The sequence below is a fragment of the Peromyscus californicus genome, unplaced genomic scaffold (assembly GCF_007827085.1).
Source record: "Peromyscus californicus insignis strain IS unplaced genomic scaffold, ASM782708v3 Scaffold_7__1_contigs__length_154581171, whole genome shotgun sequence".
Taxonomy (NCBI): domain Eukaryota; kingdom Metazoa; phylum Chordata; class Mammalia; order Rodentia; family Cricetidae; genus Peromyscus; species Peromyscus californicus.
The window spans coordinates 20121192-20137383 of NW_026294595.1; the positions used below are offsets into that span (position 1 = coordinate 20121192).

At 36.9% G+C, this 16192-nt stretch overlaps 1 protein-coding gene across 5 annotated transcripts in view; it reads right to left on the reverse strand.

The window, feature by feature from the left end:
* Lrp1b (LDL receptor related protein 1B) overlaps positions 1 to 16192 on the reverse strand; it is a 1950932-nt gene that overhangs the window by 1305518 nt on the left and 629222 nt on the right. The window lies entirely within an intron of this gene.

Below are 16192 nucleotides of genomic sequence, written 5' to 3' on the forward strand. Positions count from 1 at the left end.
AAAAAATGACTCCTAATGACTTATCCTTACACCTATAGATTAATATAGCTCTCAATACTCCTAAGAGGTATTTCTTTTGTCATTAAAAGATTATTAACACAGAGACTCACACTTGGCACGGTTCAAAGAATAAGAGACTATGGAATGCTCAGTCTCAAGTGGGGCATCTAGATCACACTCCTTTCTCTGAAGGCTCAGGAGTCGTAGTTGAAGAGGAAGCAGAAAGAGTGTCAAATACAGAGATGGTGAGTGACTACAAGAAAGTAGTCTCCCAGACACAACAGGACAACAGCTGCACTTGTGAACTCACAGTACTATGATGGCAGCATGCACACGAGCTGTGCAAACTTAGACCAGAGCTAATTGCAGCATGGAGAGGGCTGTTGGGCATGAATTTCCACACTTAGTCATTGAACTACTCACAACTGATAGTTCCTAGGATAAGCAGAGTCAGTTCTGTTTAAAGGTATGGCCATAGAAAGTTGACGATTCTCCAGTGGAAGACCACTTAGCCACAAATACAGGAGCAAGATACATTGGACTTGAGGAAGAAAAAAAGACACAATATTGGGTAAGTAGGGAAGGGGAATGGATCTCAAAGAAATTGGAAGGGAGATGAATATGATCAAAACACATTGTATCAAATTATCAAAGAAATAATAAATATAATTGTACATTAGTTGAAATGTTGCCACTAACAGGTTTCTGTGCAATTCTGAAATATATTGATATAATTTCTTCCATTTAAGTTTACTAATTTGTAATATACCTATTGCCAAATGTGAAATATATTTTATTGTAGTAATTCATTAACTCGAGTAATCACTGTTTCTGTAACTACCTCTTTGTTTCAACTCTCTGTGTATGGATATATCTCTATTCATAAAAACAAATGTGTTTGAGTTCAGAACAGATTAATGAAGGTAAGTGAAGCATTGATTCTCAAAGTATTTGAAGTAATAATTATAAGGTTAACATAACACAAATTAACTTAAAATAAAAATTATGAAGCTATAAATATATATGGTTAACAGTTATAAAGTTACTCTTGAAAATTGTTTTTCTTTAAAATTTAAAATTAGCCATAAATATCAAACTGGCCTTAGGCTAGTGGTGTATAGTGATATTTGTGTAATTCCTAATGAGTATATAATTTAGGGAGGTTTTAAAATTTTTTATTGTAAGAAAATATAAATGAATTAGTAATTAAAAAATAGTAACTGTTACCAGATGCGAGGGAAGGGATGGCCAGACTACAACCCACGGGTCCAGAGAGGCTTGCTAACAGGGAAAGACTCCGGGAGGGACACATGGAAGACCCAGCGAAGGAGGAGTGGATGAGATCTACATGAGCAGACTGGGTGTGGGGGCTGGGGTGGCAGTGGGGGAGGAGTGGGTAATGAGAACATAGGGAAATGCGAGGGTCGAGTTGAAACAGGGACAGAGTGGTAGGGCAGGGAGGGAGATATCATGATAGATAAGGACATCATGGGAAAAGGAAGAGGTAGGGTGCTGGGGAGGCTCTCAGGAACCCACAAGGATGATACTACCTTGGATTGCTGACAGTGGTCCAGAGGGTGCCTGGACTGGTCTACTCTGGTGACCGGTCTAGCGAATACCCTAACTATCATCATAGAGCCTTTGTCCAGTGACTGATGGAGGCAGATGCTGAGATCCATGGCCAGGCGCCAGGTTGAGCTCTGGGAATCCAATCACATGAGAGAGAGGAGGAATTTTGAAGGCAGGGAACATTGAGATCATGACAGGAAGAAGTGCAGAGATGACCGGCCCATGAACTGTAGACTAGTGGCTATGAAGCCCCCAAGGGACTGGACTAGGCCCTTTGGATACGGAAGACAGTTGTTTGGCTTGAACTGTTTGGGAAACACCCAGGCAGAGGGATCAGGATCCATCCCTGGTGCATGGGCAGGCTTATGGGAATACCGTGCCTGTGGTGTGGCGCCTTGCACAGCTTTGGTACAGTGGGGAGGGGCTTGGACCTGCCTAGGCTCAGTGTGCTGGGCTCTGCTGACTCCCCATGGGAGACCTTGATTTGGGGGATGTGGGGATGTGGGGTGGCTTGGGAGGGAGGGCTGGGAGATGGGAGGAGGGAGGAGGTGGGATCTCTGGGTGGTATGTAGAGTGAGTAGAAAATTTCATAATAAAGAAAAAAATTCAGTTAAAAAAGAGGAAGTTTTGGAGTTTCATAAAAAAAATTGATCTTAAAATAAATAAAATGTTAAAAACAATTAAGGCCACAGCTATTAGTATAAAATGCTTGACACCAGAAACTAGGATATTCTTATCTTATGATGCAGCAAGACAATGACCTAAGCAACCTGGCAAAGGATTTGGAGCAGCTTCTCAACCAATGAGTCTCAACCATGGGGTTGGGAGTCGCTGAAAGACATTTTTACAGGGGTAGCCTGGAAGCACCTGCATGTTGGTTGTTTGCATGGAGAAAACACAAGCAAAACTGAAGTTGTGAAATAGCAACAGGAAGGATTTTATAGTTGGGGAGTCACCACAACATGGAGAACTGTATTGATTGGTCAAAGCATTGGGAAAGTTGAACCACTGGTTCAGAGAATGCCTCTCCTTACCTAAGGCATAGTTGTGCTTAAGAATGTATGCCTAGGCCCCTTGTCTCTTCTAACTTTGTTAAGCTTAGGCTATTTTGATACACTGAATCATAAAATTAAAAAAAAAATTAGCAATTGTTCAATGAAAAGTAATGCCTGAGTAGGGCAATGCAAGTATGGCCATCTATTTTAAGATAGTCATGGAACTAAAGAAGAGTGCAGCAAATAAAGGCACACTTGGCTCCAGAAGTAAGGGTCATCATTTAAAGTTGCAAAAAGAGAGACGTATCTCGATTATTGAAAAACGACATATAGAACTATGAGACTCTTAGTACTAACACACAGGATCAAGAGAGAAGCTGGTCAGAGGCAGGGAAATGAGTGTTTTCCTTGTACATCAGCTTGGGGAGTCTTCACTCTTGCTTCCTTTCCACTGTTACCATGGAAACAAGAGCTTGGCTGGCTAGCCTTCCATCCTCCTAAGACTTTTATACTAAAGTACATTAAGACAGTCATATCAAAACGGAGGTTCTTTGTAGAAATGGCCCTCTACTTTGAGAGTTAAGCACACAATGGTGACATAATATCTTAAATCCTTTGACAAATGTCAGAATTATTTAATTGGAACACAGTAAAATACACACACACACACACACACACACACACACACACACACACACACACGCACACACACATATATGATATATATATATATATATAGTACACAGACATAATTCATATATATATTCTTTTGAGAAGGTATGGGCACCTAAACGGGTACATAAAGGGAAGTAAAGCATTGATTTTCTAAGTATTTCAAGTAATATTTGTAAGATTAACATGAAACAAATTCACTTAAATTTATGAAGCAATTTAAATATCTATTGTCAATAGTTATAAAAGTACATCTTGAAAATTAAGTGAGATACAGCAATACATTCCTCAAACAAAAACCTCCTTGAAGGTAGGTAATGTGGGCATGTCACATATTGTGGTAAAATGCATTCCTGATGCTCTCTGTTCATGTGAGTAAAAATAATCCCATGATGCTCTCTTCATCCTACCCCTTAATGAAGAGAAAAAGCAGTATGATCATAGCTTCCACTCATCCACCTGTGTGAAATAAAAGCATGTGGCAATGAATGCTGGATGCATCGCTGAGACATACAATACATCCTTAAGTGACCCATCAACATCATATAATAAAGGACCTGCTTGAAGTCTCCAGGATATTAATACATCTGGCACTGCTCTTGCAGTTGCTGAATCATGAAGAGTTAAAAATGTTTGGATGGGATGTCAAACAAGGTAAACACTGTAAATTTCAAAAAATACAAAAAGAATTTTCATCACATAGATTTTTTTAGTCTAAACACTAAAGCTAATTTTAGCCTACTAAGTACTACAATAATATTTTAAATACAACAGTTAGAAATATATTCCTCCTTAATAAGATTTATATTATAGCAATATTCCCAAATAGTATTTGTTCTTGAAATTATATACTTTGTCCAATTAGTTGATATAGACTTCATTTTTAAAACTAAGTCTTGCTTTACAAACAAACCTCCTGGACTGATGTGATTCTCCTGTATTCTTTTAAAAGCTAAATTATGTTTTGAATATGTACAAAACATTTTCTCTGTTCAGTAATTGGGTGTAAGAAAAGACAGAAGCCCCATCAAACGTTTTGTCTTACTGAAGATACTGAGTTTGTTTTGTGATTAGTTGGAGAGGCAAATTTTACCACAGGAGCAGCATCAGTCCCCAATGCTAAGCTCTTCCTGCAGGCTAATGTCACTGCCCACTTTCTGCTCCTTGTCCTACCAAGAATCACCCCTCTTGTCTTTCCTATATATACCTTTAGCAGTCCTAAGTCCTCTTTCTGAAATCCAATTAAATCTTCTTAACTTGTACACAATAATAAAGACAACTTTGCTAAGTGAATATTTTTCAAATAGCAGCCCTGTTTTCTACTTTAAAAATGCACAGTTGAACGTATTTTTCAGAGTTTAGATTGGAAATGCTACATGACTATTGTCTGGCTTTTCTCCACTCTGCATTCTGCTGATTATTTTTTCCCTCAGCAGAATAAAGTTTAACTTATAAGAATTAAACAAGCCGGGCGGTGGTGGCGCACGCCTTTAATCCCAGCACTCGGGAGGCAGAGCCATGGGATCTCTGTGAGTTCGAGGCCAGCCTGGGCTACCAAGTGAGTTCCAGGAAAGGCGCAAAGCTACACAGAGAAACCCTGTCTCGAAAAACCAAAAAAAAAAAAAAAAAAAAAAGAATTAAACAAAACAAAACAAAAGGTCTAGTACAAAAAGGAAAACGGTCATCCTTATGGGAACTTAAATTATGCCCAACATGACATAGTATGCATTATTTATGGAATATCCTCAATTAGTAATTTGTAAAACTAAACGCTAAATTGGAGTTTTGCTCACAGTGAACCAGAGTGATTCAGATTCCTTCAGAAACCTCCCTGGTTTCCTGTTAAATCCATACTTTACTTTTCTATCTCTTGCCTCTTGGACTCAGTCACATTACTGTGGATTTTTTTTCTTCATTCCCCACCCCCTCAGCATATCTACTTGTAGTTCACGTCCATTTCACACATCTTCCTATACCCGATCATCATCAGCCTAGAAAGCAGGCTCTTCAGTGGTGCACAACCATTATTTTTCCTGAAAGGTTTCCCATGCTACTGCGCGCTATAGTCTATCACTCTGAATTTGTCCATGACTATTATTTTCAAGCATTTTGCTTTAGCATCAGGCTGTGAGATATCTGGTATTAGTGATTATTTCTTTTTCATCTTCACAATACAATCTGTTGACACAGCCTGACACTCAGTGTGCACTTGATGTTCAGTAGCTTGAAAGAATACAGCTGATTTCTATTCTTTGTCTGACATACAAAAACTTAAACTTTTCTCCCATTAACACAATTAATTGACAAATTTCCACTAATAGAAATATCAACCTATGACTACTTTCAATTTATAATGATTCTTAATTTCTGACCAATTCTAAACAAAATGCCATGGCTTGCATTTATTATTTAATTGAAATGTAATGGGCATTGCTTACAAATAATACTGAGATTTAGATCATGCTTCATCGTTGGCCCCCTTTCCCTCCCATTGCACACCATGTTCACTCTCACTTCTGGAGTTTCCTTTACGCAATGCCATCATCTAGAATGCAAACATTCACTTTTTCCTGTGCCCCACACAATCCTTTAATGTAAATTTAAACCTTGGCCCCAGCCTCACTTTTATTTTATGAAAAACTGTGGAACACAGCTGGAAAGAGCATTCGATTTGAAGACCAACACTTGCATTTGTTTTTATAGCTACTGAGTAGTCATCTAAACTTAGTACCACACTTACCTCACTGAAAAATAGAAATAGTATCTACATTTGAAAATTGTGAAAGGTGCAAATGGAATGGTGGGGTTAGTTCTGATGTACTATGTAAATGCAAGCTGTTTGGGAGAGGCCAATGCTCTCCATTAAGTGAACTTTCTGTGATACTGTCTATATTAAGTTGTACTTTTTATGATGTTTGGATCTCTGAATGTTCTATAAATGGTGCCATAAGTGCAATCCTGTATCAACTTACTGATACCAAGTGCTTTCATTGATTTTATCCCTCCACTTAAAGTATGGTGTATCACACTGCAGAAAGGAGACTGTGATGGTGACTGGTCTGCAAAAATATCAGTTGAGAAATGATTTCAAATAGAAAAACGTGAGATGACATACTAGGAAACTTAAAACAAGAAAGTTTTGTAATTTATATTTGTATATTCAACTTAAATATTGAAATTTTATTATAGTCTTTAGAATCATGTGAAAATCAGTATTAAGTAAATTTTAATACTTCAGAAGATATGAGATTTTTCTATTTAAAGTGTAACTCTCAACTCTGAGATGTGGAATATTTGATGCTGTGAACATTTTCTCTTTATTATTTTAAGATTCCATGACTCCTAAGAATTTATAACAAGTATCTTAAAATTAACTTCCTATAGACATTCTAAAACAAGTAATGTCAACATATCTTAATTATATATTAGAATTTCCAAAGAACCATTACACTGTTTATATTTGTTTTATCTTTTCTACCTATATTTTCTTTCTTTATTATAAAGAATGCTTCTCCACCCCAAATATAGTTCTTTGAACATATTACAAAAAGCATATCTTCTTAAAATTTGGAAAGGGAAAAGTAATTCCTATGCAATTAGATATGTAGAAATATTACATTAGTGTAGTATTATAATCATTAGGGCTGCAGAGTCAAATAATTACAGCAATCGAGCTCATTCATAAAACTACATGGCAAGTGCATGGGATTATTGCTCCATGTTGTTTCAGATGATTGGTACATAGTGCAAAGGTGCTTCATGTACACGTGTACATTTATTGACATTAAACAGAAAACTGGAATATGTACACCTGTACCCATGCACTACTCCTGATACTAAACAGAACACTGGGCTGTGTACAGACATGCATATGTATACCTACTAATATTAAGGAGAACACTGGGTTATATACACATGTTCACATCACACCTACTGATAGCAAACAGAATACAGCATTGTGTACACGTATACACATGCACAGCTACTGATACTAAACAGAATACTGGATTGTGTACATGTGTACACATGCACACCTACTGATACTAAGTATAATATGGATTCTGTACTACCTTTACAGTAGGAACACAAATTTTCTTTATTTGTGTGACTCCATGAGATTATACTCTTATCTTTGATTACAAATTTACTTTATATTTTATGTTTAGGATGGAACTGGGGCCTTTTTGCACATTTAAAAACATCCCCAGCCTCCCATCATTTATTCTTCATGTACTACCCCAGCCAACAAAACAGTATTTTAACTCAAGGGTAAAGCAAAAGAAATTTATAGTATTTCAAATATAATTAAAATTAGATTTATGAACTTTAACTTCTAAATGAAACATTGTTGACTCATCTTTTATTAGAATAATCTATGGAATTTCACCTGAGGAAAGAGAAATATGAATAAAACCCTCTAAATCCTCACGTGCACTCAATCTAGTAATAATTCCCGTAGACCAAATACTTTCTGAGGAAAACAGGTTTCTGTAATAGATTTTTTTGTTTACATAATTCGAATAGATGTTGTAAAGATTCAAGAACCTGAAAAGTTGTAAAGCTGATTGATTTTGTCTAGTGCTTCCCTTTAAGCTATCTGACCTCTCCCTGTTTTCTTAGAGCCCTGGGGAAGGAAAGTTTGCACTTTGATAGCATGTTCAGGGTCTCAAATCTTTTCTCATTACTCCTAATGCTAAGAAGTCTTATTGATAGAGACAGCTTCATGTAGCACAAAGAAATATATGAATTTAATATTTAAAAAGCATGGCTGGGTACTCAGGAAGATTGTGCCATATTAAAGCAATGTTGCCATGACCACAGTTCACACTGCAGACTATGATGAATCTGTAAGTAAACAGATGACAGTACAATTCTTTTATTAAGGAATTCTAAATCATATCAAATGGCATTACGGTGCTAAAATGGTGTCTCAGGGCTCAAGGAACAGCTCAGTGATTAAGAATACCTACTTCTCTTCCAGAGGACACTAGTACTGGTCTTAGCACCTACATCAAGCAACTGACAATAATTTGTATTTCCAGCCCCCAAGGGACAGCCAACATCCTCTTTTTTACTCTGTGAGTGCCCACACACAAGTGACCTTCACTTACACACACATTTTAAAAATACTAAAAAAACAAAACAAAACAAAAATGTTCTGATGTTTGTGTATACTTGTATATGTGTATTGTGCTGACGTTATAATATATAAAGTGATTTTCAACCATTTTATTGACTTTGACATTTAAATAGCATATACATATGAAGTTATAACATTCTCCTACATTGCAACTGGAAATATAATGTGGATCAAATTGACAATGAAATATTACTATACAGTCATAGTCAACATTTTGACATTAATTATAACCTTCAGAACAAAAATTGATCAGACCAACTTACTGCTTTCCCTTGACCTTCAAATATAAGTACAAATATATTTAAAAAATAGACCAAATATTGTCTTATATGTTATTGTCTCTGCAACATTGCCTTCATTAAACCCAGTGCTAACAGGGCATTATATGTTCAGTGCTTATTTAACTGTTTCAAATCCTCATCTCTTCCTCTCCAGATAATATTCATGGGTTCTTGGAGTGCTGAACATATTCTTGAGAGGAATAGAGGAGGATTTGTATAGGTAGAAGAAACTAAACAACTATATTCAGGTGACTCAGTCTCTAGAAATCTTAATATATAATTAAGTCATAGATAATTCTGCTGAATGATATGTCAACACTGTTTTATTTAGAAGTTCATAAATCTAACTTTAATTATGTTTGAAATACTATAAATTTCTTTTGTTCTTCCCCCTGAATTACAATATCATCTTGTTGGCTGCAGTAGCACACACAGAAGTAAATTATGGGAAATTGAGCATGTAGCTAAGTATGTGCAAAACCCTTAGTTCTATTCCAAGCATAAAAAATATTATAAAGTAATTTTTGATCAAATATAAGAGCATAATCTCATGTAATCAAATAAATACAGAAAAGTTGTGTTCCTACTCCAAAGAGAGTACATAATTGGCAGATAATAGAGTTCTGGTTTGGAGCTGAAATATCAAGTTTGACAATATCCTTTGAACACATAGAGCAGAAGCTAATTCTTCACCTCTGAATCAAGTGCTTTACTCCCTTGTTCTCTTGGGTCACTTTACTATGATAGCATAACAGCTGCTAGTTATGGTTGGTAAGTTCAGGGCAATGTGAAAAGCCTGACATTCTAGAAATAGACAGGACTCCACGTTATGAAGCCCTCTAAAAGACGGACACTTGACAGGAAAAGACAAGCCCAAGAAAAATAGTCAGATAAAACTGCTGAGGAAAGGGATTTTGCTCACTGATACAAGGGAGGTTGCAGGCCAATACTCTGCTGACTGGTCCTTATGACAGACAACCGAGCCCAGACATGTAAGAAGCATTGCTTCTGAGTTCAGTATTGTCCACATGGGAACGCTGCTATGTAGAATCATCAAGAAGGACACTTCTTAGAAATCTGCAAAGGGAGAGGATTGCTTTTCCTGAGTCTTCCATTACAGGCTACAATAGTTAAAGGTTAGATGCAGGCTCCCAGTTAAGACCTAAAAACCAAGAAGAGATTAACATCAAGTGAGAAATAGAAGAGAACGTTTTGAAGTGGTAGTGTGTTAGTCACCTGAATTCAAAGGAATTCTTAATGTATCAATGGCTACCAAACTCCATGAACCTTTGGTTACTCCTCTCCCTAAGGAAACAAGAAATCAACACTTGATGTTTGACACTTAATTTAAAAAATAAAAATGCTGCTATTGTCCCCCCTTTCATATGAATAAAAAAAAGGTCAAGAAGGCTCTTCAAGGATCTATAAGAAACATAATATTTTGTTGGCTTATCTCTTCCTCAGAATTTACCCAAAATGTAATAATCAACTTCACAAATTTGGAAAACAGACATATTTTACAGCTCTCAGTGAAGACAGCACTAAGAAGAACACCACCTTTCTGATTTACAGGGCAATATGATCTATAGTCTCTGTGGTGGCTGCATACCACAAGCATCAAGACCTTTGCTGATTCTCATGGAACACTTAGCACATTCTTTAGTTGGCATTGCTTTTTCACTGTTCCACTGAGAGAAAAACTACCTGACATTTACCAGGATTGAAAGACTAGAACAAAATGGGGAGGAGAAGAATATATGCCTTCCACTTTCCTCATTGTATTTTAATTTACGGTGTGTTTAAACAAATAAGCAACAATTTGGGAGGTCTAGTTAGCCTACAAATATCCTATGAGGAGGAGTCTATCAGAGTGTGTATCTTTCCCATGTTGAAAAAGGCTATCAGAAAATGATTTTTACAGAAGAGTGAAAGGGCATGGGGGTAAAATGACAATAAAAATGTCTGAAAGAGGTTACAAGAAATCATGCCATTTAACTCCATCTAAAAGAAACCTCTAATGTGTACAATCTTGTGTATTAGTATACATATATTGTTGTAATGAGTTTTTTCATCTGGGATGGCAATGCTCCCTGCAAGAGCCAAAGGCTTCCTAACAAAAAAAAATCCAATAAGAGACATGACAAGTCCTTTTCTAAGTTGTTGGTCAGGCTTGCTTAAGAGACTCTTCAAACATACAGCCTATTGCTATTTAACCTTTGCTTGTCCCCCAAAGGTGGAAGGTAAATCACTATTGCTAGAGACATACTTCACTTCAAAAATAGAGCACAGAGGACTTTGAGATGGAACTGACTTGGTTGACTCATCTCTAAGGACTAGCTTTCCTGGTACCAGAAGTACCATGCAAGCTTCCAAAGGGAGGAGGCAACCAACAGTCCTATACAGCTATGGTGACAATGAACCACATCAATGACCTGTGTGACATAACCCTAAAGACTCAGTAGTGGCATGCAGACTTTGGTGATAACCAACAGCTCTCCCATTGGATTTAAAGTTTGCCCAACAAGAGATACATTGTGCCTGGTACTGGCATCCTAGCCTATTACCCAGAACTAGTGAAGTCATGGATCCTAGAGAAGAATCGACTACCACCACTTTACTAAACCAGCATAATCTCTAACAATAACCTAAACACTTGTCCTTATACTCACAGGTAAGTGTAATCTGCATCCACATTAAGGAAACTTCTCTTAGCAACAGAAAGAAACCACTACAGAAAATCACAGCCAATCAAAATGCAAAGCTGTCCAATCCAGTCCCAATGGATACATCTACAAAACATTTCCATCTGTAAGGTCAGGAAACTTTATGGATGACAGTGCCAAAATATTTTTAAGAACCAGATAATCATGGAGTTTGTTGTGAGATTTTTTGTGGTGGTTTCAATGAAAATGAATGCTCATAAATTAGAAAGACTGATTCCTCACTGAGGAATGTTAAGAAGGATTAGGAAGTATGGCTGTGTTAGAGGAAGTGTGTAATGGGAGGGGGGCTGTGAGGTTTCAAAAGCCCACAGTAGACTCTGTCTCTCTTTATCTCCTGCCTATGGATCAGGATGTAAGCTCTCTACTACTGCTACAGTGTCATGCCTCCCTGCCTGCTGTCATGATGCTCATGCACTAACACTCACAAACTGTAAGCAACCCCCAATTAAATGTTTTCTTCTACAATTTGCTTTGGTATTGGTGCTTCATAATAACAATAGTAACTCTAGCTAAGACAATTGTGTCTCCTAGTAATGTCAGAAACTAAACCATAAAGTTTCATCAATGTGACTGTCTAAACATGATGTGGATGAGGACAATACAAATAGATATGCCAAAGTGAATGTGGGAAAGCTCATGAGACCTCAACCCAACACAAGGAACTACAAGCTTACACAAAGACAACTAAGGAATGTTGAGAGCTGGAGAAATAGTCTTCATCAAGAAAGAATATACCAATTGGTTATCCAATACTAAATGGTCATCCTTAAAAATGTACATTGTAGTAACATTATACAGACTGAACAGGTTTTATTTAGGAATATATATATATATATATATTCGTGTGTGTGTGTGTGTGTGTGTGTGTGTGTGTGTGTGTGTGTGTGTGTGTGTGTGTATAAGCAGGTACATATATGCATGTAATAACAACTAATGACAAAAAGAGGCCACTAATTGATAGCGAGAAAGGAGGGATATATGGAGTGTTTAGACAAAGGAAAGAGAAGGGAGAAATGTAATATAATTATATTCTCAAAAAATAAAAATATAAAATTGAAGTGACTTTAAAATAAAACAGTTTATGATGGTGAGGGTGGTACACTATTAAGAACCATAGGTCACAAAAAACACTCTTAAGTATGCTGGCCCTGTGGCAGTTGTAGAGTGTATGTCTTAGACAAAAGGTGAAATGCTTTAAATGAAAGATGTTCTTCAAAATTTAATTTTAATGGAACTAAAAGCGATGGTAGCCCTGAAAATGACTTCATGATGCACTTTAAAAAAACAGTTTGTTCATGATTGTATTCTATAAACGTCACAGTTATGGGATAATTGCTGTGTATTGAGTGTTTCCTATGTCCCTGTCTCTGTGGTAAGCACATAATGTCCACTGTCTAATTAAATTCTTGCAGGAACACCATGAACTAGCTATTATAATTGCTATTATATAGATGATAAAATTGAAGATTGGAAAGGTTAAATACTTTCTTCAAGGTCACAAAGTAATGCTGCTATTTGAATTTAGATACCTTATTCAAAACCTGGTTTCCCTTTCACTATATTATTTTCTGCAAAGATCTCAAAAGAGGCGATGAAACCTCATTATGTGTGTCAGTCTGCTCCACTTAACTTTCCTCTTTATGAAGTTCAAAACAAAGAATCTTGAGGAAAACCAGTAACAGAAAGTTACACATCGCCATCATCGCTTCAAAGTTGTAACTTTTACATTTCTGAGCCAAAGCCTTTGCACACAGATACAATTTGACGATTGTTAATGCATGACATGCACTGTACAGGCTCTTAGCATCTTTCAACAGATAGAGGAAACAAGAGGGGAATCCTGTGAGCTATGGGTGACCATAACATCTTGCATTATGTTTGCCCATTCCAGGTTGCCTGGATTATTGTAATATAGAATGGGGAAATGGAGCCAAAGGATGACAAATGGGAGGCAGAGCAAGCAGACTTATATGTATGTAAATTGAGTGATACAAGGGTGGCCTCTTTCTCTGACCACTTATATCTGAAGGATCATAGAACTATTTCAGAGGTCCCATAAATGCACTAGGCAGCTTCTGTATCCAATAAAAAGAAGTAGTGCATTAATATTGAATCAAACATCCTGATTATCCATGTTTATCTTGTAAATATCTGTTGGGGTCACAGGTATTGCTGTTGTTGATAACAAACTTTAATTATGAACATATTTCCTATGTGTTTTGCTTTGCTCACCGAATCCTAAATCTAAATTGTTCTATAATAGTGTGAATTCAAATTCATTTCTATGGTGTTCATTGCAAGAGAACAGCTCAGTTCTTCTAATAATCAGTTGGCTTCTCCTTGCACAGCAATTTTTCCTCCAGAAAACTGATGACTCTATCACCATGTGCTTATATCCACAATGACAAACAATCCTCCTGGGTCAGGAAGAATAGCCACATAGGAACTGCCTCCTGTCTGTGATGAAGCCGTTCTGGTTTTGCCACTTGCTCCAGTCTTGTTTTTACTTGGTTGGTTAAGCAGGCCAAAGCCCAGCAGCAAGGATACCAATATCACAGGTCCAAAACCAGTACAAAATCTGCTTTTCTGTAGTGTAGATCCTGATCTTACTTCCTAACTTCTGTCACTAACATGCCCTCTATTTAGTCTGCAAGAAAGGGCAAAACAGTAACTTTGAAGCAATCACAAACTCTGAAAGGAAGGTCAGCCACTCCTTATTCATCAGCTAATCATGAAGGACAAGCCTCAACTAGTTGAGTTTGAGTACAACATGTTATACTAAATACTCATTTAGAATCTTCCTGAGAGACACCGGAAGGATCCTCCTGTGGGCCTAGCAATTAGGTCACATACCTTCTCAGCTCCTAGTCCAGCATTCTGGCTCCCTTGTTTCAAACACAGTTGAACTTCTTCAATTTGTCTTAAAAGTTAATGACTAAATATTCAATATGCATGCAGCAAAAGAAAGGACTAGCAAAGCGTCTTTCTGTTTCTTGAAAAGTATCATTTGGCAATAGTCACTTTCTTTCAGATTTTATGAAATGATCAACCTTTCACAGTGTAGTATATGGAAGGCTATGTATTGTTTAAGAATAGTAGAGTAATGGTAAAAATCAGAATGAAACACATGCATAAAACCTTAATGTTACTAATGGTGTCAACAACACTAGCACATTAATCCAGAAGTTCTTAGAAATTAATGAATGGCAAGTATCTGTTATTTGGATTACTATAAGATGGTTGTGTGTGTGTGTGTGTGTGTGTGTGTGTGTGTATACAATTCAATTGATTTCTCTCCTTTAGGAACATCCTCCACTCGGTAACTAAAAACAAAAAATGGAAACAACAAAGGGGTTTTTCATGGTCCATGCTGAGTAATATGGAAAAGGAGTGAAAGCATTGGAATTCACATATTACTCAAAACTCCTGAGAAGTCACCGGACACAGAGCAGGCCCACTGTGCAGCCCATTTTGTCCCCTAGCTCATGCTGCAGCCATCCTGGTGTTTCTCCCCTTCACCTCATCATTTTGTCAGGTATGTTTGCAAAACAAACCATTGATTCACTTTGGTGTCAGCTGTTCTTTATGATGCTTTCACACTTATCTATGTGTGTGCATGTGTGTGATGCATAGACAAAAGGATCCCAGAATGTGGGTGAGAAGAGACAAGAAATAAACAAGCATCAACAGAATCTTGCAGGCATTGGTTAACGGACCTGGTTGGTATGCAAATGGCCCTACCTGCATAAACAGTATTTACTCTGTGGACATTGGAATACACACACAAAATTTAAAATTAAAAGATGAAGAGCATATTGTCTTCTTCTAATTTTAATACACATGACTCAAAATAATTCATTTGCCAATTCAATACTGTTAATAGAGAGAAACTAAAACCGCACAGAAGACAGAACCTTGAAGACCTCAGTGTGAGCACATACACAGGCACGCACAATTTGGTGAACAGAAAACAATATTCCGCTGCCAGAAATACAAAGAAAGTACAAAACAAGCAAGACCACTTCTATAGGATTTTCCCCTGTGTTTTCTTCAACCCAATGAAGATGATAAATGAGAGCAATTACAATAAAATAGCACAGAACTAAATGCAGAAAGAATAACCCACAGCACTCTTTAAAGATGCTTCATTTGTATGTAAAATTATCTTGGAAATATTAAGTTTTATTAGTCGCATGGATTACAGGTCTCACCAACATTTCCTCCCATTTCATATTAGACATTTGATCAGTTCCTGCCTCAGCATCCTGCTGTAGAATCTAAAACACTTCTTCCCATGTATACCCACAAATAATACCATAATTTTTAGTACGGCAAATGTTGGCATAATTTAGTTTGTTATTTTTATGTTTAGTTAGCATATGCAGTATTAGGTTTCCTTGTGGATAAGGAAGGACAGCAAGGACATCTCAAAACAGGATTGGAAAGTGTTATTGGAAAGTGAGGTGACTGACTCAGAAAGACAAGTGTTACATTATTTCTCTGATGTGCATTATAGTGATTGTTTTACAATGAAGATTGTGATTCAGTAGATGCTGGCTAGGGCTGGTATTCTGCATTTTTATATCTCTCATGTGCTGTCAGTGGTGTTCTACTGTGCAAACCATAATTTGAGCAATCCTGGAGACCTCCTGAAAACTTAAAACAATAAAGCCTATTGTCTGTTTTTTTCTGGAAATACTTTCACCAAAAAAAGGTCCCAAACAAACAGAGCATGTAGCATCATTTAGTCACAGTCAAATGCTGTGTCACCCTATCAAGGACAGAAGCTAATGATCTTAATCATTTCATGAA